The sequence below is a fragment of the Aethalodelphis obliquidens genome, unplaced genomic scaffold (genome assembly GCF_003676395.1).
Source record: "Aethalodelphis obliquidens isolate GAN/ISIS:26980383/991018 unplaced genomic scaffold, ASM367639v1 scaffold51, whole genome shotgun sequence".
Taxonomy (NCBI): Eukaryota; Metazoa; Chordata; class Mammalia; order Artiodactyla; family Delphinidae; genus Aethalodelphis; species Aethalodelphis obliquidens.
Window position 1 is genome coordinate 10236023 of NW_020837995.1, and position 26828 is coordinate 10262850.

General features: G+C 41.1%; 1 protein-coding gene and 1 pseudogene across 8 annotated transcripts in view; both read left to right on the forward strand.

Moving 5' to 3' along the window:
- Positions 1–26828, forward strand: part of STARD9 (StAR related lipid transfer domain containing 9) — a 127801-nt gene that overhangs the window by 22490 nt on the left and 78483 nt on the right. The window lies entirely within an intron of this gene.
- Positions 12931–14641, forward strand: LOC113608077 (importin subunit alpha-1-like; annotated as a pseudogene).

Here is a 26828-nt window from a genome sequence, read left to right on the forward strand (position 1 = left end):
TTATTTTACCTTATCCATTCAACATACTTCTGCTGAAAAATATGCCAAGAATTGTGCTAAGCACTGGAAATAACCAATAAGAATTGGACATTGTAGTTACCCATGAAAAACTCTTAGTTCTTGAGGGAGGCAGATACACAGAGTTAATTACTTCACAGTGTGGTAAATACTACAGTACTGATAAATATTTTAATTAAGCATTTGAAAATATTTGAAGAGGGAGGTAGGCCTTTTTTGTCGGGGGTAGGGAGGGGAGGTTGTAAAAAGTCTAGTCCGGGCTTCCCTGGTGGCGCAGTGGTTGAGAGTTCGCCTGCCGATATAGGGGACACGGGTTCTGCCCTGGTCCGGGAAGATCCCACATGCCGTGGAGCGGCTGGGCCCGTGAGCCATGGCCGCTGACGCGTCCGGAGCCTGTGCTCCACAACGGGAGAGGCCACAACAGTGAGAGGCTCGCATACCGCAAAAAAAAAAAAAAAGTCTAGTCCACAGCGTGATTGCTCTTTTCAGGATTGAATAGGATTTAAACCTGTAGTTCTCTTCCAAAGGTGGGAAGGGCATTCTTCTTAAGACTTGAAAGGGGTGCTTCACATACATGGATTTAACTACACAGCTTGGTGTGTTTCCAAAAAGACTTCTCAAAGCATCCCATGAATCATTCACTAATCCTAACTTGAAGCTCCTTCCTGGTTTCATTCTAGATACTGTTTAGTCTTATAAAATAAGTGTATAAATCATTTGATTGAGTCTGGCTACTTAGCATATTAACTTGGTTTATGATCATGATGAGGGAGCTGGGTTTGGTGAAAACCTCTCTTCTCTGCAGGAAAGGCAGAGTAGATGGTTTCTCATTTTTTCTAGTGTGAGCTATTTATAGACTCACTTCCCCCCACAGACTGAACACAATAGGAGCCTGAAATCAAATGGTGACCAGATGTGCCCAGGCATCCCCCAGTTTGTACTTAGAAGTTGGAAAAGGCAGAGCCCCTAGGACGTTGGTCTTAGGGCAGAAACGGTTGGACTCACTCATAAGATTATCATCTGTATACAAACAGTCCCTTGCATCTGGTCCCCAGGAGCGGAGGAGGTAAACAGAAGCGTGTACGCACTCATTTTTGCTTCTCTTCCTTGAAGTGGGGGATTGTTCCTTTGTTAGTCATTTCATTGCTCAATTCTTGTCTCTGTAGTTAGGCAGTTAGACAAAGTACAGATGCTTTCTGGGGATATGTGCTGAATTGATGTAGGAGGAAGAGCTAATGCAGCTTCCATGTAGTTGGTGGAGACAGTGGCTCTGCTCAGATGAGAAGAGATCTGACAGGAATGGAAACCCTTAATTACTTTTTTTCTTTGCTCTTCCTCCCCTAGTAAACTAACCCCATCTTGTTTGTGGTGGTGTTATGGTTTAAAGCACAAACATGTAGTGGTTTCTGGCTGGTATTGCTTTTCCTTTTCTCCCACATTAGAGATTTTAGAAAGTAGAAGCAACTTCCCCCTTCAGTAAGCATCTGGCAACATTTCCTTGGAGTTTAGAGATTTTTTTTTTTTTTTTCAGTATGCGGGCCTCTCACTGTTGGGGCCTCTCACTGCTGGGGCCTCTCCCGTTGCGGAGCACCGGCTCTGGACGCGCAGGCCCAGCGACCATGGCTCACGGGCCCAGCCGCTCCACGGCACGTGGGATCTTCCCGGACCAGGGCACGAACCCGTGTCCCCTGCATCAGCAGGCGGACTCTCAACCACTGCGCCACTAGGGAAGCCCGAGTCTAGAGATTTGATTTCAGGGTTTGGAAAAGTTGTGCTTAATTTCGGACTGTATTCTCATGAACAACTCGCTTAAGGGGGATGTGAGAGAAGAAAATACCACCTTTTGAGAACCTGCTCTGTTCCAGGTACTGAACTGAGTACCTGACTCATCTCATTCACTCTTTAACAGCAGCCCCCAAAGTGGGTTATTATCACCTCTATGGTACAGATGTGGAAACCAAGGCTCAAAGAGGTTAGGTAACTTTCCCAGGACCACACTACTAAGAGATGGAGCCCAGATTGAAACCCAGATCTGCTGCTTCCAAAGCCCTTGCCCTTTCCACTGCACCTGCTGCCTGCTGTGTGCGCTAACTACTCCTGACTGTGCGCGTGCCTCTGATATTTGAAGTATGACATGGATTAGCTGACAATTAGAAAAATTTCAGCTGATAAACTGTGCCTTTACCATAGGAAAGGACCTGGGAGCCGTGATGAGGATCGTGTGTTTTCAAGCCTCCCTGTTGATGCCTTCCTCTGAGATACGGAGGACACCACCTATTTTAAATTTTGTATCTGAAGTGCTTGTGTACAGGTGCAGTCAGCGTGTGTTCTTCTGAATCCCCCGAATAGCTCTAATTGACCCAATCACTTTCTGAGATACAAGAAATAGCTCCCACGTTACAGCAAATGGATGCTTCATTTCACCTGTTCTGACCCAGGGGCCAGGTTTTGAAGTGGACTTTAAAAGTGGCGAAATGGGGACTTCCCTGGTGTTAACCACCCTGGTTCAGTGGTTAACAATCCGCGCTTCCACTGTAGGGGTCGCAGGTTTGATCCCTGTTTGGGGAACTAAGATCCCACATTCCGTGCGGTGCGGCCAAAAAAATAACAGTAAAAGTGGTGAAATGTACCCAGAAGTGCCCATGAAGGAGCCTGGGGTCTGTGCACTAACCCTGCCAGTCAGTGTGCTTCTTTCCTTCCCGGCACAACTCAGTATTGCTGGTGCCTCTTTTTCTGAGTAAGTCCTTTCTCATCTGTGAAGTACCCTGGGGTGACCAGTTTCATATTGGGGAGGGAAAGAGTGAATGCAGGACCTCTAGTTTGAATCCAGAAGAATCTTAATATATGTTTTTGAATGAGATGAAATCCTACATTGTTTTCTAGTTTTTTCCTAAATTCCACCAGCTGTAATTTCCAAATATTTATTTTTCTGCAAAGATGAACCTTATCTGCTCAGTATCTTCCACATAGAAGCATTTATGCACCAGAGAGAATGAATCTCTTAGGCATTCATCAGCTCTGTTAGGGTTTTTGGAGGCTTATTAACTACGCTTCATTGAAAATCAGTCCCAGGTTCCTAACTGTCCAGGTTTGTGACAGTGCATCTCTTGGTTGTCACCAGCAAGTAATTTTTGAGCTGAGTGCTCACCACTGTCGGGTCTCTCTTCGATCATCTAATTTTTTTGTCTTTTGCATGCACTTTAGTAAGTGGCTGTGACAGCTCCAAGAAGCACCTTTGTTCCGGGGCTGTTGGCTAAGGCTGCTTTGTTTATTTGGTTGAGGTGACTTGAGATGAGGGGCTGAGGCACAAGAAGCACCACAAGATGGGTGCGGTTAGAGGTCTTGTGGTTCTAACAGGCAGCTCTGTCTTCTGCAAACTACCAAGTCTTCAGGGAAGACTGGAGGAGGGAACTGTGGCTCGAGGGAGGAAGGCCCCTGCCAGTGGGATGCATGAGGCAGATGCAATTCAGATCAACACAAAACTAATCTCTTTAACTAGACCTTGGATTGCTGAGAATGGTATAGGCTTAAGCTGGGCTGACTGAGCTCCACTATGAAATTAGAACTGTCTTGGGGGCTCAGCTTGTTTGCTTCTCCAGCATTAAGTTTGGTCTCTAGAGACCCATTCAGACTAAACAATATTAAAAACAGGAAATTTGCTCCTAGCAGCATGGTTGCGGAAAACTTTTTCCACTTAGGCAGGAATGAGAGTTAAAAACAGGAACTCCATCCTCGGGGCCTGTTTTCTTCTTATATAGAAGTAGTATTAGCAACTCCAACAACTTGAAGCAGCTTTGCCCTACTTGACTTCCCTTCAGAGTGCTGCCTGAGGGCATCCATTACAAAAGATGGTAAAGAGCCCTCTTGAACACATTCAAAAATATGGAAACAGTGCTATGTGGAGGATGCTGACCTGGTGATGTATATCTTGGCTGAAGATCACGTGTGTGGAATTAATGCAGGCAGTGCTTAGGGGCGACCTGGAGAACAGCTGTCGTTAATTTTATTCAGCACACATTTATGGTGTGTATTCTGGATTGGGTCCACAGGTTATATATTCATTTATAAAGTCAGTGTTAACTGAGCGTGTACTATGTGCATCGTGTGTGGGGCCCTTAGGTGTATGATGTGTGTGTCCCCTTCAGTACTGCAGGGGCCTGCTCGGGTTTGCTCGTGACGGTCAGCCCAGGGCATCCCTGAATCTGGGGGTTCAACTCCTGGGACTGCTGCTTTTTTGCATAATTTGCTGCTGAGGTTGGTGGGGGTGGACAGGGGACATTTTGGAAGAAGGGAGTAAGGACAAAGAGGAAGCTAACAGCTAGAGAGGAAATGCTCTTCTTTTCTTCCTCCCCCGCTGTGATGACACTCTGCCTAAACAGTCCAGCGTTGAGGAAGGCTTCTGAAGCCCTCAGCGAACGTGAGCCAAGCCCTCGCTGTCACCCCACCCTTTGTTCACAACCCCCTCCTCTGGCTTAGTCGATGTGTCATGAACAAGCTTCTGCAGCAGAACAGCCTGTGTGGTGAAAAGATTCCTTAGCAGATGCGTGTCATTATTTTTGGCTGGTAAGGAGACAGAACTACTCTTTTTAAAACTTTTAAATTGAAATATACACACAGAAAAATTATATGTTCACACATTATAAGTGAACAGCTCAAATTTTCTACCCACTTGAACTTTTACAAGCTGAGCATACCCACATAACCAGCATCCAGATCGAGAAATAGCGCATTACCAGCACCTCAGAAGTCCCACTTGTGCTCTGTTAAAATACACTGTAAAGCTCTTTCCTGGGGCTTTTTTCCAGTGAATGCTCTGAGAGGCAAAGTAATGTCCCTGCCTAGCTAATCACTGAATTTAAGAGAGGGCAGGCGGGCCGAACACAGCCCTGCCAGCCTTTCTCCTCAGCCTTCCCTTCTTTTTCTGACTTGCAGCTGTCAGGATCCAATTAACCTCCTTGTGCATTCAGCCTGGGGCTGGTTTCTAGTTATAGAGATGCATTTTGGTTTGTTCTTTTTTTTTTTTTTTTTTGGCTGTGCTGCGTGGCATCCAGGATCCTAGTTCCCTGACCGGGGATCAAACCCGTGCCCCCTGCATTGAAAGTGCAAGGTCTTAACCACTGGACCACCAGGGAAGTCCCCATTTTAGTTCAGTGCATTTCTTTAGCAAAAAAATGATGTCATGGAGAGCATCTTCAAAATAGAGTAGATTAGTGAGGTTTTAGTACGTGTGCTGTTTGTCATCCCTTCTCAGTTTTGGTACCCTTCAGGTTGAGTATATGCCATATTTAATATTTGTAGGTGGGATTGTATTACAGCCCAGCATTATGAGTTATTATCCACATGTAGGCAAAGCAACTGGCAAGCTTCCTGGGAGCCATGCCTGTGCTTGGGGTAACTCCATGCTTGATCATATGGCCCACATAGTAATGGAAGGTATATACATAAAGGGGAGCCAATAAGAAGAAAGATCATAGAGTTAGAATTTTGTAAACGGGTCAGAGTTTTACAAAATCATCCATTATGCAATGTTGTTTTTGGTTTAGACCGTGGACTGTAGTATCACACTGCTTGGGTTTGAACCCCACCTCTGACATTGGCTAGCTGTATGACTCTGGGCAGCTTTCTGGACCTCTCTCTGAGTTGGTTGCCTCACTTGTAAAATGAAGATGATAATATCTACTTCATGGGTTGTTGTGAGGAATAAATTATTAATGCAGGTAAAGTGCTTTGAATATTACCTGGTACATTTCAATAGTGAATAAATTGTTGTTCTTGTCAATCTAGTGTCATGACAGATGTTAAAGTAACAGCTATCTGAACCTCTTTTTTTTTAAATTAAATGCAATCAGTATAGAATTGAGATGGAATATAGAAATTTTCTTCTACAGAAATTTTCTTCACAGCCAACTTTGCACGTTTATTTCATAACATAGGACATATATCCACAGCATGGGAAAGAAAATCTCACAATAAGTTTTTCTAAAGCTTAGTCTTTGTTTCCTATAAATTCTCTCTATGGTAAGGTAGGACCACTGTAAGTTTCATTCTGCAGAGGTGGCTGAAGTTTTCCTTCTCAAAGTGAGGTCTCCAGATTAGCAGCATTGATATTACCTGGGAACTTGTTAGAAATGCAAATTATTGGGCCGTACTTCAGACACTACCACTGTACAAATTTTCTTCTATTTGTAGACCGTGGGGAGCATAGTCATAATTACAGGTTGGGGGAAGGATTAGAAGTTGGGAAACACCTATCTTAAATGAGCTAACTTCTTCCTAGTGTAATATTCTCTAGTTTACAAAGTGCTTTCACATGTATTGTCATCGTCCCATGTATTTGTCACAAAATTGTTGTGTTAGGTACCATTATTTCTACATTTTAGAAGGGTTGATAAAGACTGCTGTTACCTAATAAGTTGTAGGGTGGGAACTTTGTCATTTGGAGTCTCCTGAGTCCAAATCCTGGTCTCGTTCTGTAGCACTGTATAGCCTTTATGTCCTCAAGCTGTGAGTGGGCTGTTTTCAGTCTGGCTTCCTCAGTAACAGACCCTGAGATAAGGGGTTATGTGAAAGTCATTTATTAGGACGTATCGCTGGAAAAGAAGTGGTAGGTAGGGTGGGGAACTGAGACTGGCAAGGGAAGGAGGAGGCCAAGCAACTCCACAGAGGTGCTCTGAAGACAGAGTATAGAGTTTTCCGAATCAAGAATGTCCCGAGTTTCCCTGTACCCATCAGTCATTGGTAAAAACTGCCTTCTAAAGAACAATTGGCTGTTATTCCTGTCCTGCCCCTAGGTTCTTCATATCAATTTTTTTTTAAGATTCCATATATATGTGTTAGCATATGGTATTTGTTTTTGTCTTTCTGACTTCACTCTGTATGACAGACTCTAGGTCCATCCTCCTCAGTACAAATAACTCAGTTTTGTTTCTTTTTATGGCTGAGTAATATTCCATTGTATATATGTGCCACATCTTCTTTATCCATTCATCCGATGATGGTCACTTAGGTTGTTTCCATCTCGTGGCTGTTGTAAATAGAGCTGCAGTGAACATTGTGGTACATGACTCTTATTTTTTCTTTTTTTGCGATAACGCAGGCCTCTCACTGTTGTGGCCTCTCCCGTTGCAGAGCACAGGCTCCGGACGCGCAGGCCCAGTGGCCATGGCTCACGGGCCCAGCCGCTTCGCAGCATGTGGGATCTTCCCGGACCGGGGCATGAACCCGTGTCCCCTGCATGGGCAGGCGGACTCTCAACCACTGTGCCACCAGGGAAGCCCACATGACTCTTTTTGAATTATGGTTTTCTCCGGGTATATGTCCAGTAGTGGGATTGCTGGGTGGTATGGTAGTTCTATTTTTAGTTTTTTAAGGAACCTCCATATCCATAGTGGCTGTATCAATTTATGTTCCCACCAACAGTGCAAGAGGGTTCCCTTTTCTCCACACCCTCCCCAGCATTTATTGTTTGTAGATTTTTTGATGATGGTCATTCTGACAGGTGTGAGGTGATACCTCATGGTGGTTTTGATTTGCATTTTTCTAATGATTAGTGATGTTGAGCATTCTTTCATGTGTTTGTTGGCAATCTGTATATCTTCTTTGGAGAAATGTCTGTTTAGGTCTTCTGCCCATTTTTGGATTGGGTGGTTTGGTTTTTTGATCTTGAGCTGCATGAGCTGCTTGTAAATTTTTGGAGATTAATCCTTTGTCAGTTGCTTCATTTGCAAATATTTTCTCCCATTCTGAGGGTTGTCTTTTTGTCTTGTTTATGGTTTCCTTTGCTGTGCAAAAGCTTTAAGTTTCATTAGGTCCCATTTGTTTATTTTTGTTTTTCTTTCCATTTCTCTAGGAGGTGGGTCAAAAAGGATCTTGCTGTGATTTATGTCATAGAGTGTTCTGCCTATGTTTTCCTCTAAGAGTTTTATAGTGTCTGGCCTTACATTTAGGTCTTTAATCCATTTTGAGTTTATTTTTGTGTATGGTGTTAGGGAGTGTTCTAATTTCATTCTTTTACATGTAGCTGTCCAGTTTTCCCAGCACCACTTGAGGACACGGGGAGTGCGAAGGGTAAGCTGGGACTAAGTGAGAGAGTGGTATGGACATATATACACTACCAAATGTAAAATAGATAGCTAGTGGGAAGCAGCCGCATAGCACAGGGAGATCAGCTTGGTGCTTTGTGACCACCTAGAGGGGTGGGATAGAGAGGGTGGGAGGGAGAGATGCAAGAGGGAGGAGATATGGGGATATATGTATATGTATAGCTGATTCACTTTATTATAAAACAGAAACTAACACACCATTGTAAAGCAATTATACTCCAATAAAGATGTTAAAAATAAAGAAAGTAAGAACATCTGGCTCTTAAAAGGTGTTTCAGTAACCTGAGGGCAGTCGTCCAAGAAAAACAGATAAAGAGACACAGATATTGACTTTTGGAAGGTAAAGCGCACCCACTGGCTGGTTCACATAAAAATAGTAAAGGAATACAAGTGTATATAGGTGTAGAACATTAACAGCACCTGCTATACCATCAAAGCTGGTCCAGAAGACTGAAGTAGGGAGCTAAGGAATTCTGAAATACATGCTGGTCTTGGAGAGGGCTGTGGAAAAACCACTCTGTGTATCCTGTCCTCAAAACTTCCTGGGAGAGCCCTGCCCCCAGCACAGCTTCTGGTTATGTCCTGTGGTCAGTAAACACTCAGTCTACTGTATTCTCTGCATCTACCAGTATGGGCATTAAGAATTGATACTCATGGGCTTGCCTGGTGGCACAGTGGTTGAGAATCTGCCTGCCAATGCAGGGGACACGGGTTCGTGCCCCGGTCTGGGAAGATCCCACATGCCGGGGAGCAACTTGCCCCGTGAGCCACAATTACTGAGCCTGCGCGTCTGGAGCCTGTGCTCCGCAATAAGAGAGGCCGCGATAGTGAGAGGCCCACGCACCGCAATGAAGAGTGGCCCCCACTTGCCGCAACTAGAGAAAGCCCTCGCACAGAGATGAAGAGCCAACACAGCCGTAAATGAATAAATGAATAAGTAAGTAAATAAATAAATAAACAAAGGATTGATACTCATAATGATGACCTCAACTCCTGCCTTGCCAAATCCTTAGACACTAAGGAAGAGTATACCGAACACTTTGAAATTCTAATGTAAATGAAGTTGACAGTGGTTTCTGGCTATCCAATATATCAGAAATGTGTTTTTAATAAGAAAATCTCATTTTGTGATCATCTAGGTAAAAGTGAGTTAACCATTGCTATGTGATAGTCACTCATGCTGCTCACTCAGTATTCCTGGCTTTTCATCTTCTGTTGCATGATAGAATTTCACTTCCTGGTCCCATTGTGTGAGGGGAGGGGGGCCATATTATGAGCTCTGTCCAGTATATTTTAAGGAGAAACGATGTCTGAGCCTTAAGTTGCTGGAGTATGACCTTCCAAAGCCCTCTTTCCTTCTGGCACCAAGATCAGTAATGTTGGAGATAGGTAGTTCTGTCAGAGAAGATACAACCATCAAGACTCCCTACTGACCCACAGGTAGCATGAGCCAGAAATAAACTTTTGTTGTTTTAAGCTACTATGCTTTAGAGGTTTGCTACAATAGCCTAAGCTAACCTAAGCTTGTCCTGACTGATGACTCTTCAGTGTTGATCTTATTGAGTGACTTTAATTTTGGTACAGTATCAGGTATTGTAAGAAAATGGGTCGGGACTTCCTGGTGGCGCAGTGGTTAAGAATCTGCCTGCCAGTGCAGGGGACACGGGTTCGATTCCTGGTCCGGGAAGATCCCACATGCCACGGAGCAACTAAGCCGGTGTGCCACAACTACTGAGCCTGCACTCTAGAGCCCGCGAGCCACAACTACTGAGCTTGCCTGGTGCAACTACTGAAGCCTGCATGCCTAGAGCCTGTGCTCTGCAACGAGAGAAGCCACTGCAATGAGAAGCCCGTGAACCATAACGACACCACAACGAAGAGTAGCCCCCGCTCGCCACAGCTAGAGAAAGCCTGCATGCAGCAACAAATACCCAATGCAGACAATAAATAAATAAATAAGAAAATGGGTCTAGGTGATCTGTCCATATACTTTCACTTTATTTTCAATGATAAATGATTTTAATGTATTTCAAAGGATTAGAAGGCCTTTCATGTATGTAGGACGCTCTTTAGTTTTGCTTTGTTTCTTATTCCACTTGGAACCTTCAAACCCACTTATATTTTTGAAGACGTTGGCTCTAAAAAGGACTTTTGCCTTACAACTGTGGGCCATATCTGTCCACCACCTGACTTAGTGAAGTTTTATTGGAACATAGCTATGCCCATTTGTTTATGTAGTGCTTATGGGTGCTTTTGTACAAAAAGGCAGAGTTGAGTAGTTGTGACAGAGACTCTGTGACCCGTAAAGCCTAATATATTTGCTGTATGGCTCATAATAGAAAAAAATTTGCTAACTCTGTCTCACAGATCCTTAATTATTAGGAATGGAAAGATTCCCGGATGATTTGCCTGAATTGCTGCAGATATCCTAGCTCTTGGAAGTTCTATCTGATGGAGTGAAGGCCTTCTCCTGGATCTGCAATGTCCCTTTATTTTATATACTACCCTGAAAGCAGTGAAACAGCTTATCCCTCTTGGATTCTGCCTGTGAATAAGCAAAGACTCCCTCACGCCTGATAATCAAACCATTTTTCCATATTGCCACCCTCGTTGTCTTTGTCCAGACCAGCTGCTGGGCAAACTGCTAACGAGTCCACTTGTCATGCGATGCTGCTCAGTGATTCGGCTTTGTGCTTGTTGCTGTTGACAGTTGAACCTGCCGTTTTGATAGGGCTTTTTCAGGCTACATGGGAGAGAGGTGATCAGGTTGTCTCACACGATGGGTCATGAATGTGAGGCTACGTGAGGAAATGAGGAAACTGTCCACAGTCACACAGCCAGGCTACATGACAGTGGAACGTTATTCATTACTGCTCAGAATTCAGCAGTAACTGTAGGAGGCCAACAGCAGCTCTCCGTCTCGCATTCAGAGCTCCCCAAGAGTTGATCGTGTCCGTTAATCTTTATCCAATTTGGCATACCCTTATTAGCATTCTTATTTGGGGTCATCTAATGGTTGACAGTCTCTCTTTTGCCCATACTTGCTTTGCTTGGGGCCCAGTCAGATGGGGCCTAGAAAACAGGGTTAAATGACATAAAACGTGGCAGATTATGATCAAGGAATCACTTGTGGTTGTCTTCTTAAAAGTGGCTGTGGGAATGGCAAGTCTTTAGATTCTATTCCGATAAATCCATCTTTCATCTTTTCTCGTAGGATCCTGTATAAGGAATCTGTCTTTTTGCAAGGAGGAGGGAAGCATTAGAGCCAGAAACTCATCTATCTGTCCTGGGAATTCCTTGCTTATGTCCAGAGAGTATGAAAGCCGCATATGGGACCTACCAGATGGCACATGCCACTTGGACAGTTGTTCATGGGAACATTCCTTAGCAAAAAAGCATTGTTAGAAATAGCAAAATCTTGTATAAACAAAGATACGTGTTTTGGTGATCTCAAAGCTCAGTTTTTCTGATTCATTCAGTAATCAGAGGCTTAAACTAAGAATATGAATTTATGTTTCTCTGTGTGGTATGTGTATCTATTACCTCTGTATGAGTATTTGCTGCTATGTGCAATTTTTTTTTTGAGGTTTATTTTTTTTAAATTAATTTACTTTTGGCTGTGTTGGGTCTTTGTTGCTGTGTACGGGCTTTCTCTAGTTGCTGTGAGTGGGGACTACTCTTCATTGCGGTGCGCGGGCTTCTCATTGTGATGGCTTCTCTTGTTGCAGAGCATGGGCTCTAGGCACGTGGGCTTCAGTAGCTGTAGCTCATGGGCTCTAGAGCACAGGCTCAGTAGTTATGGCACACGGGCTTAGTTGCTGCGTGGCATGTGGGATCTTCCCAGACCAGAGGTTGAACCCGTGTCCCCTGCATTGGCAGGCAGGTTCTTAACCACCGCACCACCAGGGAAGTCCCTCTTTTTCTTTACTTTTTTTCTTTTCAGAAAAAGAAGCCCTAGACAAATAGACAGGGATTTCTATTTTTATCTTTTGATAAAGGTGATAAGAGTTGCATTCAGTAGGGCATATTTTAGGGTCTGACACCAGAGGGACCCTAGACTTTCCTCTTTGACACCCCATCTCCTTCCTAGATGAAAGGTGGTGAAGTATAGTGATTAAAAATATGGTTTATGGGCTTCCCTGGTGGCACAGTGGTTGAGAGTCCGCCTGCCGATGCAGGGGATACGGGTTTGTGCCCCGGTCCGGGAGGATCCCGTGCTCCACGGCGGGAAAAGGTTTATTTTCCAGATTCACAGATTACTGGCTGTGATCCTGGACTAGTCCCTTTATCTCTCTGTGCTTCACTTATCTCATCTGTAAAACAGCGATAATGATACCTACCTCAGAGTTGTTGTGAGGACTAAATGAGTAAGTAAATATAAAACACTTAGAACAGTGCTTCGCAGATAATAAATGCTACATAAGTGTTATTATTATCTTCTCTGATACCTGATCACCATCTTATCCAGCACACAATAATTTCTCCAATCCCTTTTCTGTTCACAACAAAGTATCCTTCTGTCCTTCCTGGTAGCATGTGCATTTTAATAGGGGCACTGTGAAGTTACAGCAAACTCAGATGAATTACTCTAATGGAGAGAATTTCTAGTATTCTACAGGGTGGTGGGGAAAATCATTTGGGGGCACATCGTGGCAAGAGGTTGAAGAATCAGGGGAAATCACATGCTTAGAGAATATCTAGAAAGAAGAGACTTGAATATGTCTCAGCTTCCTTCCATTTCTAGCCCCAAGTTTTCTTAAGTCAAGAAACCTGAGCTGGCTCTGTAGCTTTCTTCCTGTGTCTCATAACCATGTCCAGCAACAGGAATGCTAACTCACCAGCTGCCTGCCTTAACAGATTCAAGGGCATGATAGTACAGAAAAGAGGCTGCACTGAATACTGGTTCATGTGGAGCTGAGGAAAGCTAATAAGCTAAGAAGGATGACCAGGTGCTGAAAAGGAGAAATGTAAGGTTGCTTCCTGAGGCTGCTGCTTCTCCACTGCAAGAAAACCAAAACAACCAGGGCACTGTAAATTGGTCTGTTGATGATACTGTCAAAGGCATCAACAGCAGCAGTTTGGAAAGCCAGCTCCAAGTGACTCAAGCTGCTGGGAAACTGCCTTCTAGGAAAAACAGCCCCCCGTAGACAACATAATCTGGGCTGGTTTGATTCCAGAATTTGTGTCCTTCTTGGGCAGAACTGACTTTAGTCCCATTCAGTTTGAATCTGCTTGGGTGCTCATTAACATTGCCTCTAGGACGTCAGAACAGACTGGGGCTGGGACTTCCCTGGTGGTCCAGTGGATAAGACTCCACACTCCCAATGCAGGGGGCCCAGGTTCAATCCCTGGTTGGGGAACTAGATCCTGCATGCATGTCGCAACTAAAGATCCCGCATGCCACATCTAAGATCCGGCGCAGCATGCATGCATAAATCAATCAATCAGAACAGACTGGGATATAGAAGATGGCACATATATACAATGGAATATTAGCCATAAAAAGAAACGAAATTGAGTTATTTGTAATGAGGTGGATGGACCTAGAGTCTGTCATACAGAGTGAAGTAAGTCAGAAAGAGGAAAAACAAATACCGTATGCTAACACATATATATAGAATCTAAAAAAAAAATGGTACTGAAGAACCTAGGGGCAGGACAGGAATAAAGATGCAGATGTAGGGAATGGACTTGAGTACACAGGGAGGGGGAAGGGTAAGCTGGGACTAAGTGAGAGAGTGACATTGACATATATACACTACCAAATGTAAAATAGATAGCTAGTGGGAAGGAGCTGCATAGCACAGGGAGATCAGCTCGGTGCTTTGTGACCATCTAGAGGGGTGGGATAGGGAGGGTGGGAGGGAGACGCAAGAGGGAGGAGATATGGGGATATATGTATACGTATAGCTGACTCACTTTGTTAATACAGTAGAAACTAATACAACATTGTAAAGCAATTATACTCCAATAAAGATGTTAAAAAAACAGAAAAAAGAAAAACAGACTGGGGCTATGCTGTCCCAGCATTCATTTCTCTGCTGGCATCTCCCCATGCTTACATCAGTGAACAAGGTGTATGGGCTCTTGGAAACATTGCAGGTGATGGTTCAGTTTTTTTTGACTAGGCTATCAAGTGTAGTGCAGTTGATCCACTGTTGGCTTTTTCTTGCAGTTCCTAATGTGTCATCTTTAGCATGTGGTTACTTGTAGCACCTTACCTGGACACTTTCAAACCTTTGTTGCAACAAGAATCCTGCATCCCTGTTAGATGCTGTTGAGCAAATTCTTCCTACTTTAGTTCGTCTCCTGTATCATGATGTCCAGAAGTATTAGCAGATATATGGACAATATCAAAGATCATAGCTGGCCACCATCACCAGATACAGTGAGTTGTGAATCATGGATTAGTCCCATTCCTCATTGGTGTTCTAAGGCAGACTTTAAGACGCAAAAGGAAGCTTTATGGGCTGTGACCAGCTAGAAAAGTTGTGGAACAGTTGAATAGATTGTGTAACAGATTGTTCATTGGGGCATAGTAGAATTGTTGATGAACCTCTGAACCGTGAAAGATACCAAAATTACCATGGTTATTCTGAATGCCATTTCAGGTATCTTCCAGGCTGCTGAGAAACTAGGTGAAACTGAGAAACTTAGTATAATTGAAGAATGTAGAAGTCTGGACAAAACTGAAGCTCTATAAAACCATGAAAATGAGTCTGTGTAACAAAGTTTCATTAAGTTTGATTGAGAAATGCTTCCCTATGGAGGAACAAGAATATCAAAATGTTGTGCCAGAAACTGCCTCTGAAGGCTGTACGTCCCAAGTTCCGGATGGCATTCTGGGACCACTTTTAGATTGTACAACTAAAGCATAAGTTTATTATACCAGACGTGTACTATGTTTGGTATAAGTTTGTCTTACTGTTTCTCTAAGAGCTCTTTAAATGTGGTTTGCTATGGTAAAACTACTTTTTACAAGGAAACTATACTTGAACAGTTCCAAACTGTGCATATTGTATGAAGCTTCTCCTCTCAAAGGGTTTCTTAATTTCAGTGTGGAATTTCATATCTTGCAGTGTCCTATAAAAAGATTATTTCACCCTTTGCTTCAAAAAAAAAAAAACAAACAGCAGCAGCAGCTGTGGGTCAGCAGACAGTCAGGGCCTAGAGGGTTCAGGGGAGGCCTCAGGTTTTGTTGCAGTTCTGATAGAGGAATTTAGACTTTATACTTTGGAGTGTCTAGAGGTAAGGGTCATATTCTATAAAAATAAAAACACCAGTAATAAGGATATATGGTCAAGGATATTTATTGAACCATTTTGAGTAGGGATAAAATAGTAGAAACAAGTGATTGCCCATTTGTAGGGGAACGATTGACTCAATTTTGGTACATATACACCGTGAAATATATCGCAGATGTCTTAGAAGAATTCAAAACCCATAAATATGTGAGTGAGCGTGTGTGCATTTATGGTTATGACTGTGGGAAGAACAAGAAATGATGCCAGTTGTTAATGTCTTACCCACAGGTGGGGGTTAATGTATGAGGGAGGAAAAGAGGAAGGGAAAAGAGGGGTGGCAAATAAAAAGGAAATAAAACGAAGCATTGCCCCCGCAGCATGCATGATAGCCCAGTTATTTTAATTATTTATTTATTTGACTGCATCGGGTCTTAGTTGCAGCACGCAGCATCTCTCGTTGCGGTGCGCAGGCTTCTCTCTAGTTGTGGTGCGTGGGCTCCAGAGAGCGCAGGCTCAGTAGTTGGCGGCGCGTGGGCTTAGTTGCCCTGTGGCATGTGGGATCTCAGCTCCCCAACCAGGGATCGAACCCACCTCCCCTGCATTGGAAGGCGGATTCTTAACCACTGGACTGCCAAGGAAGTCCCCCAATTATTTTAAATTGTGTTTGTGTAACTGTGGATTTGTGCATGCATGAAAAAAGGAAGAGTTGTATCTATGGGAAATAACCTGTATGTTAATGCTATGTTATGTGATAAAAAGCAAGTTGCAGGTTGATGTGCATTATATGTGTCTCTTTCAATGAAAATAAAGAAAAACGAAGAACTGTATATCCTTATATACATGGAGAAAGGTATGGAGGGACATACCTGTTCGTTATATCCTTTCCGTCAGTACCTGAAGGGGACTTGTTGGATACTTAAATGAGTAGGATTAGGGGTTGAGGTAGGGAAGGAAGGTTAATTTTTTCTTCATGCGTTTTATTTTTTCACTTGGTACAAGAAGTGGGTGTTCTTTGTAGTTTGAAAAACAGCAAAGAAAGAAAAAAATGTAATCTTGTCTGTCTCTAATAAGGCTTCAAATTCTGGTCATTTAATGATAGCAATGTCGGTGAAATTTGGGGGTGAGATTATAATTCTCTTCATGTGCAAACGAAAAGGTTAATGGAGCAAAAAGACTCCAAAAGTGATTAACAAATGGCAGAAGGATCAGATTTTATTGTTTTTGACCAAAGGCTTTAACAAAATTTTACTGAGACTGCTATTTAGAAATACTCAAAGGAGACTTGGTAAAGTTTCTCCCAGCGTGAAGCAAAACAACAGGAAGTAAGGAAACCTTGAAGAACAATTTTAAATTGTAGGGTAATAGCTTAGTGTTCAACAGATAAGATTTGCCTTTCCTGATAACTCTGGTGAACAGTTATTTTGCTAGTGGCAGAATATCACAGTGGTTAAAAGCAAGAGCTTTGTTTAGAGGTACTTACTACCCATGGGACGTCAATTTTCTCGTGTGAACATTAGAGAACTTTGATAATATTAACTACCCTCATAGATGTATTGTGAGTATTAAATGGATTAATAACATTTAAGGTGCTGAGAGCCTAACACAAAATAATTGCTCAGTAAATGTTACTAGCTATATGAATCTAAAACTCTGGTTTTTGAAAAAGCGCTTTTAAAAAAATTGTAGACTTTTTAATGATGGCCATTCTGACCGGTGAGAGGTGGTACTTCATTGTAGTTTTGATTTGCATTTCTCTAATAATTAGTGATGTTTAGCATCTTTTCATGTGCCTATTGGCCATCTGTATTTCTTCTTTGGAGAAATGTCTCTTTAAGTTTTCTGCCCACTTTTGGATTGGGTTGTTTGTTTTTTTGTTGTTGAGTTGTATGAACTGTTTGTTGAATAAAGCACTTCTGTTGAAGTATTCATTGTGCAAAGTAATCCTGACAATCATCCTTAAACAGTAGGAGTAGTGCAAAGCACAGTGTTTTGCTTTAATAGGCACTTTACAAATATTGGTTGAGTAAATAATTTCATATGGCTTTGTTAGAGTCTCTGTTTAGATTAATATCATTTCACATATTTATATTTTTCAAAAATTTAAAAGGAAAAGTACATATACAGGGTGATAATTTAGGTGCATCTTAGTTAATGGATTCAAGAATAAAAGAGATTCCTATGTACTTAAATATAGACAGCTTTCAGTAGGGAAATATGAGGGTACTAATTTGTATTTTAGAAAATTATTATGAAGGAGAGGATTCTGGGAAGAAAGCAGGAATCTGTCTTCCCACCTAGATGACAATTGCACTGGCAGAATCCATCTTAAATAACTGTTTTGGAACTCTGGAGTCTATTGAAGACTTGCCACTTCCAGAGGAAGACTTGGAGGACAAATTGAAGTTAATTTCAGCTCTTAACATAGCAGCAGCCACCCATTCCCTATTCCCAGCCAAGTGGCAGGCAGCTATGCACTGGTCCTGGAGCATCTTGCACGTAGCTTGCAGAAGTCAGGGTGGGCAAAAAGGACCCTGTTTTCCAAATATCAGGAATCTACTCTGATTGCTAATTGCTGCTTCTGATCACAGAGGTGCAGGCAGAGGTCGGCAGCCATTGTTGTTGCACCTTTCTCCAAGTCCCTCCCCATCCTGCTGAAGTGACTTCCAGGGGATTTAAAGGGCCAGCACCCTTCTCCTCACCCCCACCCCACTTCATTTTTCTCTTTTTCTCTTTTTGGGAGCCAGGTATTTATGATCAGGGCATTCAAAAACAACAAAACACACAGGGAAAATTAAAAAGTGACTAGACATGCCCAGGGAAAGGCTCAGAAAAGACCTGAGAATACTTTAGCTTTACACCTCTGTCTGATCCTCAGCACAGAGACAGCCTACAACAATCAAAAAGACAAAAACAATAAATGAAAAGAATAACAAGAGACAGCATATGCTGGAGAAAGGAAAGAATCTGATTTCCAGAGTTACTACATTATTAGGTTCAAATGTCCAGTTTTCAACAAAAAAGTCACAATACAAAGAAACATGAAAGTGTAGCCCATGTAAAGGAAAAAATTAATCAACAGAAACCACCCCTGAGAAGGACCTAAAGGCAGATATACTAGACAGAGACTTTTAACTGTCCTAAAAATGCTCAAAGAACTAAAGGAAGATATGGAGAAAGTCATTAAAACGATATATGAATAAAAACCATATGATCACTTCAATATACGCAGAAAAAGCTTTTAACAAAATTCAACATCCATTTACGATAAAAACTCTCCACAAAGTGGGTATAGAGGGAACATACCTCTACATAATAAAGGCTATATATGACAAGCTCACAGCTAACCTGATACTCAGTGGTGGAAACCTGAAGCATTTCCTTTGAGATCAGCAACAAGACAAGGATGCCCACTCTTGCCACTTTTATTCAACACAGTATTGGAAGTACTAGCCACAGCAATCAGACAAGAAAAAGTAATGAAAGGAATCTAAATTGGAAAGGAAGAAGTAAAACCGTCACTGGTTGTAGATGACATGGGTACTGTACATAGAAAATCCTAAAGATGCTGCCAGAAAACTACTAGAGCTCATCAATGAATTTGGTAAAGTTGCAGGACACAAAATTAAAATACAGAAATCTGTTGCATTTCTATACACTAACAACAAACTATCGGAAAGAGAAATTAAGAAAAATATCCCATTTACCATCACTTCAAAAACAATGAAATAACTAGGAGAAAACCTGGTCATAGTACTTTCTCCATACACTGCACAAATCTTTTTTCTTGTATTCGGTTGCATTTTTACCTTGCTTGAAATAATAAAGCATAGCACGCCAAAAATGTTGCTTTTTTCTTCCATCTTCAATATTAAAATGGCTACACAAAAATTCACCAATTTTGATAAGTCTTTTTCAAATGCACCGATATGACAGCTTTCACATACAATCTAACAAAATTGTTTCAAATGAAGTTAAATACAACCAAGTGCTACTAGAGCTATCTTTTTTTTTCTTTTTTTTTTTTTTTTGCGGTATGTGGGCCCCTCACTGCTGCGGCCTCTCCCGTTGCGGAGCCCAGGCTCCAGACGTGCAGGCTCAGCGGCCATGGCTTACGGGCCAAGCCGCTCCACGGCATGTGGGATCCTCCTGGACCGGGGCATGAACCCACGTCCCCTGCATTGGCAGGCGGACTCCCAACCACTGTGCCACCAGGGAAGCCCTACTAGAGCTATCTTATGGAAAAAAACAAATGAACCTTTTGGTCAACCCAATGAAAGACCTGGACTTGGAAAGCTATAAGACACTGCTGAAAGAAATTGAAGATGACACAAACAGGTGGAAAGATATATCATGTTCATGGTTTGGAAGAATTAATATTGTTAAACTGACCCTACTACCCAAGGCAGTCTATAGAGTCAACACAATCCCTATCAAAATACCAATGGTGTCTTTCATAGTACTAGAATAAATCATTATAAAATTTGTATGGAAACACAAAAGACCCCAAATAGCCAAAGCAATTTTGAGAGAGAAGAACAGCTAGAGGTGTCATGCTCCCTGACTACTGATTATACTACAAAGCTACAGTCATGAAAAGAGTGTGGTACTGGTACAAAAACAGACACATAGCTCAGTAGAATAGAATAGAGAGCCCAGAAATAAACCCATGTACTTATGATTAATTAATCTATGACAAAGGAGGCAATAATATACAATGCAGAAGAGACAGTCTCTTCAGTAAGTGTGATGGGAGAACTGGACAGCTACACGTAAAAGAATGAAATTAGAACATTTTCCCACATCATGTACAAAAATAAACTAAAAATGGATTAAAGACCTAAATTTAAGATCAGAAACCATAAAAATCCTAGAAGAAAACATAGGCAAAACACTCTTTGACATAAATCATAGCAGTATTTTTTGATCCATATTCTAAGGCAGTGGAAACTAAAGAAAAAATAAACAAATGGGAACTAATTAAATTTAAAAGCTTTTGCACAGCAAAGGAAACCATTGACAAGATGAAAAGACAACCTACTGAGTGGGATAAAATATTTACAAATGATATGACCGTTAAGGGGTTAATACCCAAAATATATAAATAGCTCATACAACTCAGTATAAAACAAACAAAAAACCAACCTGATTAAAAAATGGGCAAAAGACCTGAATAGTCATTTTTCCAAAGAAGACATACAGATGGCCAACAGGCACATGAAAATATGCTTAACATCACTAATAATCAGAGAAATGAAACTCCAAACCACAATGAGATATCATCTCACACCTGTCAGAGTGACTATCATCAATGACCACATATAACAAATGTTGGTAAAGATGTGGAGAAAAGGAAACCCTTGTACACTGTTGGTGGGAATGTAAATTGGTGCAGCCACTGTGGAAAACAGTTTGGAGGTTACTCAAAAAACTAAAAATAGAATTATCATATGATCCAGTATTCCACTCCTGGGTATATATCCAAAGAAAATGAAAACACTAATTTGAAAAGATGCATGCACTTCAGTGTTCATAAGCAGCGTTATTTATAATAGCCAAGATATGGAAGCAACCTGAGTGTCCATCAACAGATGAATGGATAAAGAAGATGTGAGATATATATATATATAAAATATGTGTGTGTGTGTATATATATATATATACATATATATATATATGTCATGGAATACTACTCAGTCATAAAAAAGAATGAAATCTTGCCATTTGAAACAACATGGATGGACCTGGAGGATATTATGCTTAGTGAAATGAATAAGATAAAGACAAATACTGTACATATCACTTATATGTGGAACCTAAAAAATAAAACAAACAAATGAATATAACAAAACAGAAACAAACTGGCACATATAGAGAACAAACTAGTGGTTACCAGTGGGGAGAGGTGAGGGGCAAGATAGGAGTAGGGGATTAAGAGGTACAAACTACTATGTATAAAATAAATAAGCTACAAGGATATATTGTACAGCACAGGGAAGATAGCCAATATTTTATAATAACCTTAAATGAAGTATAATCTGTAAAAATTTTTAATCACTTTGTTGTACACCTGAAACTAATATGATATTGTAAATCATCTATACCTCAATTTTTTTTGGCTAAGCCATGTGATATGCGGGATCTTAGTACCCCGACCAGGGATTTAACCCGCACCCCTTGCAGTGGAAGCACAGAGTTGTAAACACTGGACCACCAGGGAAGTCCCATATACCTCAATTTTTTAAAAATGAAAGAAAAGAAAACCTCATCCTTTGCATCACCCCAATATTTAGTCTTATCTTACAACATATCTGACTTTCTAAATTTCACCTGGACAGCCATGCATTTTCACTACTCGCAGCTTTATATGTGTTATTCATACTGCCTAGAAAATCAACCTAATAATTAAAATCCTACTCATGGCTTGAGGCCCACTTCAGATGTTCCCTGTTTCATGAAGTCTTCCCTGCTTCTTCAGTTGAATTCAGTTCTGTTGAATGTCTTCCTTTTGCTCTTCCAGGTCAACTCTTCATCGTTTTCTACCTTTTTCTATGCCCCAAAGGCTGACCTGTTGGACTAAGCATTGGGCTTCCTTGCCCTCTGGCTTGAGTTGGGGTTGAACGGTGGAGAGCTCTAACAGATGAGAGGGAGAGGTTTCCTCCTGAGGGATTGGCTTGGTCTGGCCTCACCTGTTAACTTAAGTCACAGCTCCTCTCAATGTGGTGCTCTCTGCATGGTTCTCTTCTTCCAGGTTTTGGTGAATGTTTTTCCCCCTTCGTCCATTTTGGCTCTGAGGTGGTGAATTTCCAGGTACTGGTTCCAGGTTACTCCACTGTCCCTTGTGGTTTTCCTACTTCACACCCACACCTTTGTGAATAGTCTTTTTACTTAATTAAACCTGAACGATTCTAATTTGAATATACCATCTGTTTCTGTTTAGACCCTGACTGATATAATGCCACAATGTGTTTCTTGTACCTGTAGTACATTTCATTTTACCTTTATGGTTATTTTTTAATTTGATTCAACAGGACTGCAAAATAAATATCTTATGCTTCATTAGCATTTTCATGTATTAAGCGTTTTCTCATAATTTACTTCATTTGATTTTTACAATAAACTGTTTACAATAAACGTCATCCCTATTTTACTGATGAGGAAAAAGGAAACAAAGCACGTTACTCATACCAGGTCACACAGCTAGTAAGTGGCAGTGCTGGTATCTGTAGGAACCCAGGCCTGACTCAGAATCCAGGGTGCTTTCTGTTGTTGTATTTTTCCTTACATCTTTTTATTAAACTTAAAAAAATTTTTTGAAATGATCACAGATTTACATAGAAGATGAAAGTACATTCAAAAAAATTTTTCCTGAACCACTTAAAAGTTGCCAACCTGTTACCCAGTTATCCCAGATACTTGAGTGTGCAGTTCCTTATACTAAAGGACATTCTTTAATATAACCACAATACAACCTTCAAAACTGGGAATTTAAATTGTTATATTACTACATCTAACCATTAGATCCCATTTGAGTTTTGCTGATTGTCCCAGTGATGTCCTTTATAGAAAAAGGATCTGGTTCAGAATCACTTGTTGCGTTTAACTGTCTTATGTCTAGTCTAATTCATCCTGGAATAGTTCCTCAGTTTTTCTTTGTATTCATAATCTTGACACTTTGGAAGATTACAGGTGAATTATTTTTTAGAATGTTTCTTCAGTTGGTTGTTCAATGTCTCCTCATGATTAGATCCAGGTTATGCATCTTTGGTAGGAATATCACAGAGTTCACTTTGATTTCTTGATTAAGGTGCCGTCTTGCTAGGCTCCTCCACCGTAAAGTTACTCTTTTCCCTTCTTTGTAATAAATATTTTGTCGAAAGGTACTTTGAAACACTATGTAAATATCCCATTCCTCATCAAACTTTCAAATTATTTAATGTTCATATTTGTACTGACTCATGGTTTCCCATTTTATTCAGTGGATGACAGTCTGTTAGTAGTATTCTTTGTTATGATGCTCAGATTGTTCCCATTAATGGGAAATGGCATTTAGCCAAGATCTGGGTGCTAGGTGTGATCATTGCTATTGAGATATCACTGTTCCTTGGTCTCCTCAGTAGAGTTAGACAAAGCTAGGGAATATATATTTGCATATACAGATGTATATACACACACACATGCATACAGTTCCATTATATCTATTTACTTATATTGAAACTCATGAGTTCTCACTGATTCTGATCAAATACTCTACAGTTGAAAGAAGGAAGTATGAAGAGAGAACTTGAGTGCTAGATGGAAGTAAATGAAAAATAACCCAACCAACTTAGCAAATTTGTTTCAGGACAGGGAGTGCTTGACTAAGGAGAGTTGTGTTCGTAGAATTTTGGAAATTGAGGGCTTACAAATAGTGAAGGTAACTCTTCTGCTTTTTTTCTTTGTGTTCCATACCACTAGGAAATATTGACCTTGAGCTGCAATTATAAATACTAGTTGCTAACTGATATTTTCTAATGGGAATTTTGGATTTCATTCATCTCATGTTGGTATGAGAATAAGAAAACTGTCAATTGTTAAGAACTCATTAAGTTAGTTGTGTCAGTTATGAACCTCTAAACTCAGAATTGTGAAATTGAATCACAGAAATGTTTAAAATGCTTAAGTGTTTGAGGAATATAGGAATGACAAGCAATACACAACAGGTTATATACTATGAATAACAATATAAAATTTATATATTTGTAGAAAGATGGAAAAGTACAGTAAAAATTTATTGTGCTTAGCAATGGCATTTGGTCAGTTATTTAATTTTTTTTTACTCTTTTGGGATGTTGATTATTTTCTTACTGATTTGGAACTGCTCATTATATTGCAATATTAAGTTGTGGTAAATCTACATTGTAGATAATAGATGCCATTTGGAGAACATAGAAGAAAATGAGATGGAAGTATTTTACATTTCAGTCTTTATTTTCCTTCTTTCTGCTAACTAACGCAATATAGTGAATGCACTTGGATAAAGAATGAGTACTTTGGTCTTTTCCAAGTGCCTCCTGGTTCTATGGTCATGGCAGTAGCTGTAGGGTCAGAGAAACTTTAAGTGGGGACACTTCAGGAGATTCTTCAGGCCTATGTCATGGTTAAGAAAATTGCAGCCCTTCTGTCTCCTCCTCTTCCCTCTATAGGTGGGAGCTCATGGATCCTTTAGCTTTCGGGGGGTTGTGAGAAGAGGGCTAGTCTATCAATCCCAAGCAGAAGATCCTAGAAAGACCCTGTGATATCCAGTCACAGAGTAATTTTCATTTTAGGGAGTGATATTCTCATACCACTAAAGGGTTGCATCGTGGGAATGGACCACTGCCACTATAGTTGGGCCTCTCTCATTGAGGCTAAGAACAGCTGCTGATGTCTGTCCTTTTTGTACCCATACTTCCTTGTTCAAATAAGAGTAATAAAATAACTTCAGTGAAGCGATGAGGCAGAGAGATTTGTTTGGCTGTTTCTGGGGTTACTTGCCTGGATGTTTGTTATTCCTAAGGTGGGAGATCTTTAGTCCTTGGGATGAACTTTCCACAGTTGACAGCCAGGTATTAAGAGATGGCAAGTGGAGGTCTGAAGGTTTTTCAGGGAGAGTAAAGTGACCTAGTTGTTCTGTTGTTTCACCCAGAATTCTGACTTCTTGAAGGATTGAAATGACAAGGATACATTTTAGATTTTGTGGTACTGCAGTCCTGAGGTCACCCTCACTTAAGAGAGAAGGCCTTTATCCGGGGGACATTATTCAAAGAAGGGACTTATCTGAAAGCAAGCTTAAGACACAGGTTTAGTGCCACCTATGCTATGAAGATTTTTCTACCCCAGCCCACAGTCTTTTTTCCTTCTCGAAATATAATATTATGTCTACCCTTCATTCTTTTTCTACTATGTAAAAGTATTGAACTTTTACTAACTCTGTGATCATTGTAGATCAAGACAGTATTTCAAATGTCTTTCAAATCTCCCACAGAGACCATGCAGTGCTAGGGCCCTGTTAGGAATTTAATAAATACTTGCTGCCGAGGTGAAGAGAAATCCAGTCCTGGGAACTGCCAGTCTCAAAACTGGTTTCTTTCAATATAATAAAACAAGAAGCAGACTCACAGATATAGAGAACAAATTAGTGGTTATGGGGGTTGCGGGGGGCATATAGGAGTGGGGGGATGGGAGGTACAAACTATTGGGTGTAAGATAAGCTACGAGGATGTATTGTACAACATGGGAAATATAGCCAATATTTTGTAATAACTGTAAATGGAATGTAACCTTTAAAAATTGTATAAATATACAGTGGAGATGGGCTTCCCTGGTGGCGCGGTGGTTGGGAGTCCACCTGCCGATGCAGGGGACACGGGTTCGTGCCCCGGTCCGGGAGGATCCCACATGCCGCGGAGTGGCTGGGCCAGTGATCCATGGCCACTGAGCCTGCGCGTCCTGAGCCTGTGCTTCGCAATGGGAGAGGCCACAACAGTGAGAGGCCCGTGTACCGCAAAAAAAAAAAAAAATTGTATAAATATACAGTGGAGAAAAGACAGCCTCTTCAATAAGTGGTGCTGGGAAAACTGGACAGGTACATGTAAAAGTGTGAGATTAGAACACTCCCTAACACCATACACAAAAATAAGCTCAAAATGGATTTAAGACCTAAATGTAAGGCCAGAAACTATCAAACTCTTAGAGGAAAACATAGGCGGAACACTCTATGACATAAATGACAGCAAGATCCTTTTTGACCCACGTCCTAGAGAAATGGAAAGAAAAACAAAAATAAACAAATGGGACCTAATGAAACTTAAAAGCTTCTGCACAGCAAAGGAAACCATAAACAAGACGAAAAGACAACCCTCAGAATGGGAGAAAATATTTGCAAATGAAGCAACTGACAAAGGATTCATCTCCAAAATTTACAAGCAGCTCATGAAGCTTAATAACAAAAGAACAAACAACCCAATCCAAAAATGGGCAGAAGACCTAAATGGACATTTCTACAATGAAGATATACAGACTGCCAACAAACACATGAAAGAATGCTCAACATCATTAATTAGAGAAATGCAAATCAAAACTACAATGAGATATCATCTCACACCAGTCAGAATGGCCATCATCAAAAAATCTAGAAACAATAAATGCTGGAGAGGGTGTGGAGAAAAGGGAACCCTCTTGCACTGTTGGTGGGAATGTAAATTGATACAGCCACTGTGGAGAACAGTATGGTGGTTCCTTAAAGAACTACAAATAGAGCTACCATACAACCCAGCAATCCCACTACTGGGCATATACCCTGAGAAAACTATAATTCAAAAAGAGTCATGTACCAAAATGTTCATTGCAGCTCTATTTACAGTAGCCCGGAGATGGAACCAACCTAAGTGTCCATCATTGGATGAATGGATAAAGAAGATGTGGCACATATATACAATGGAATATT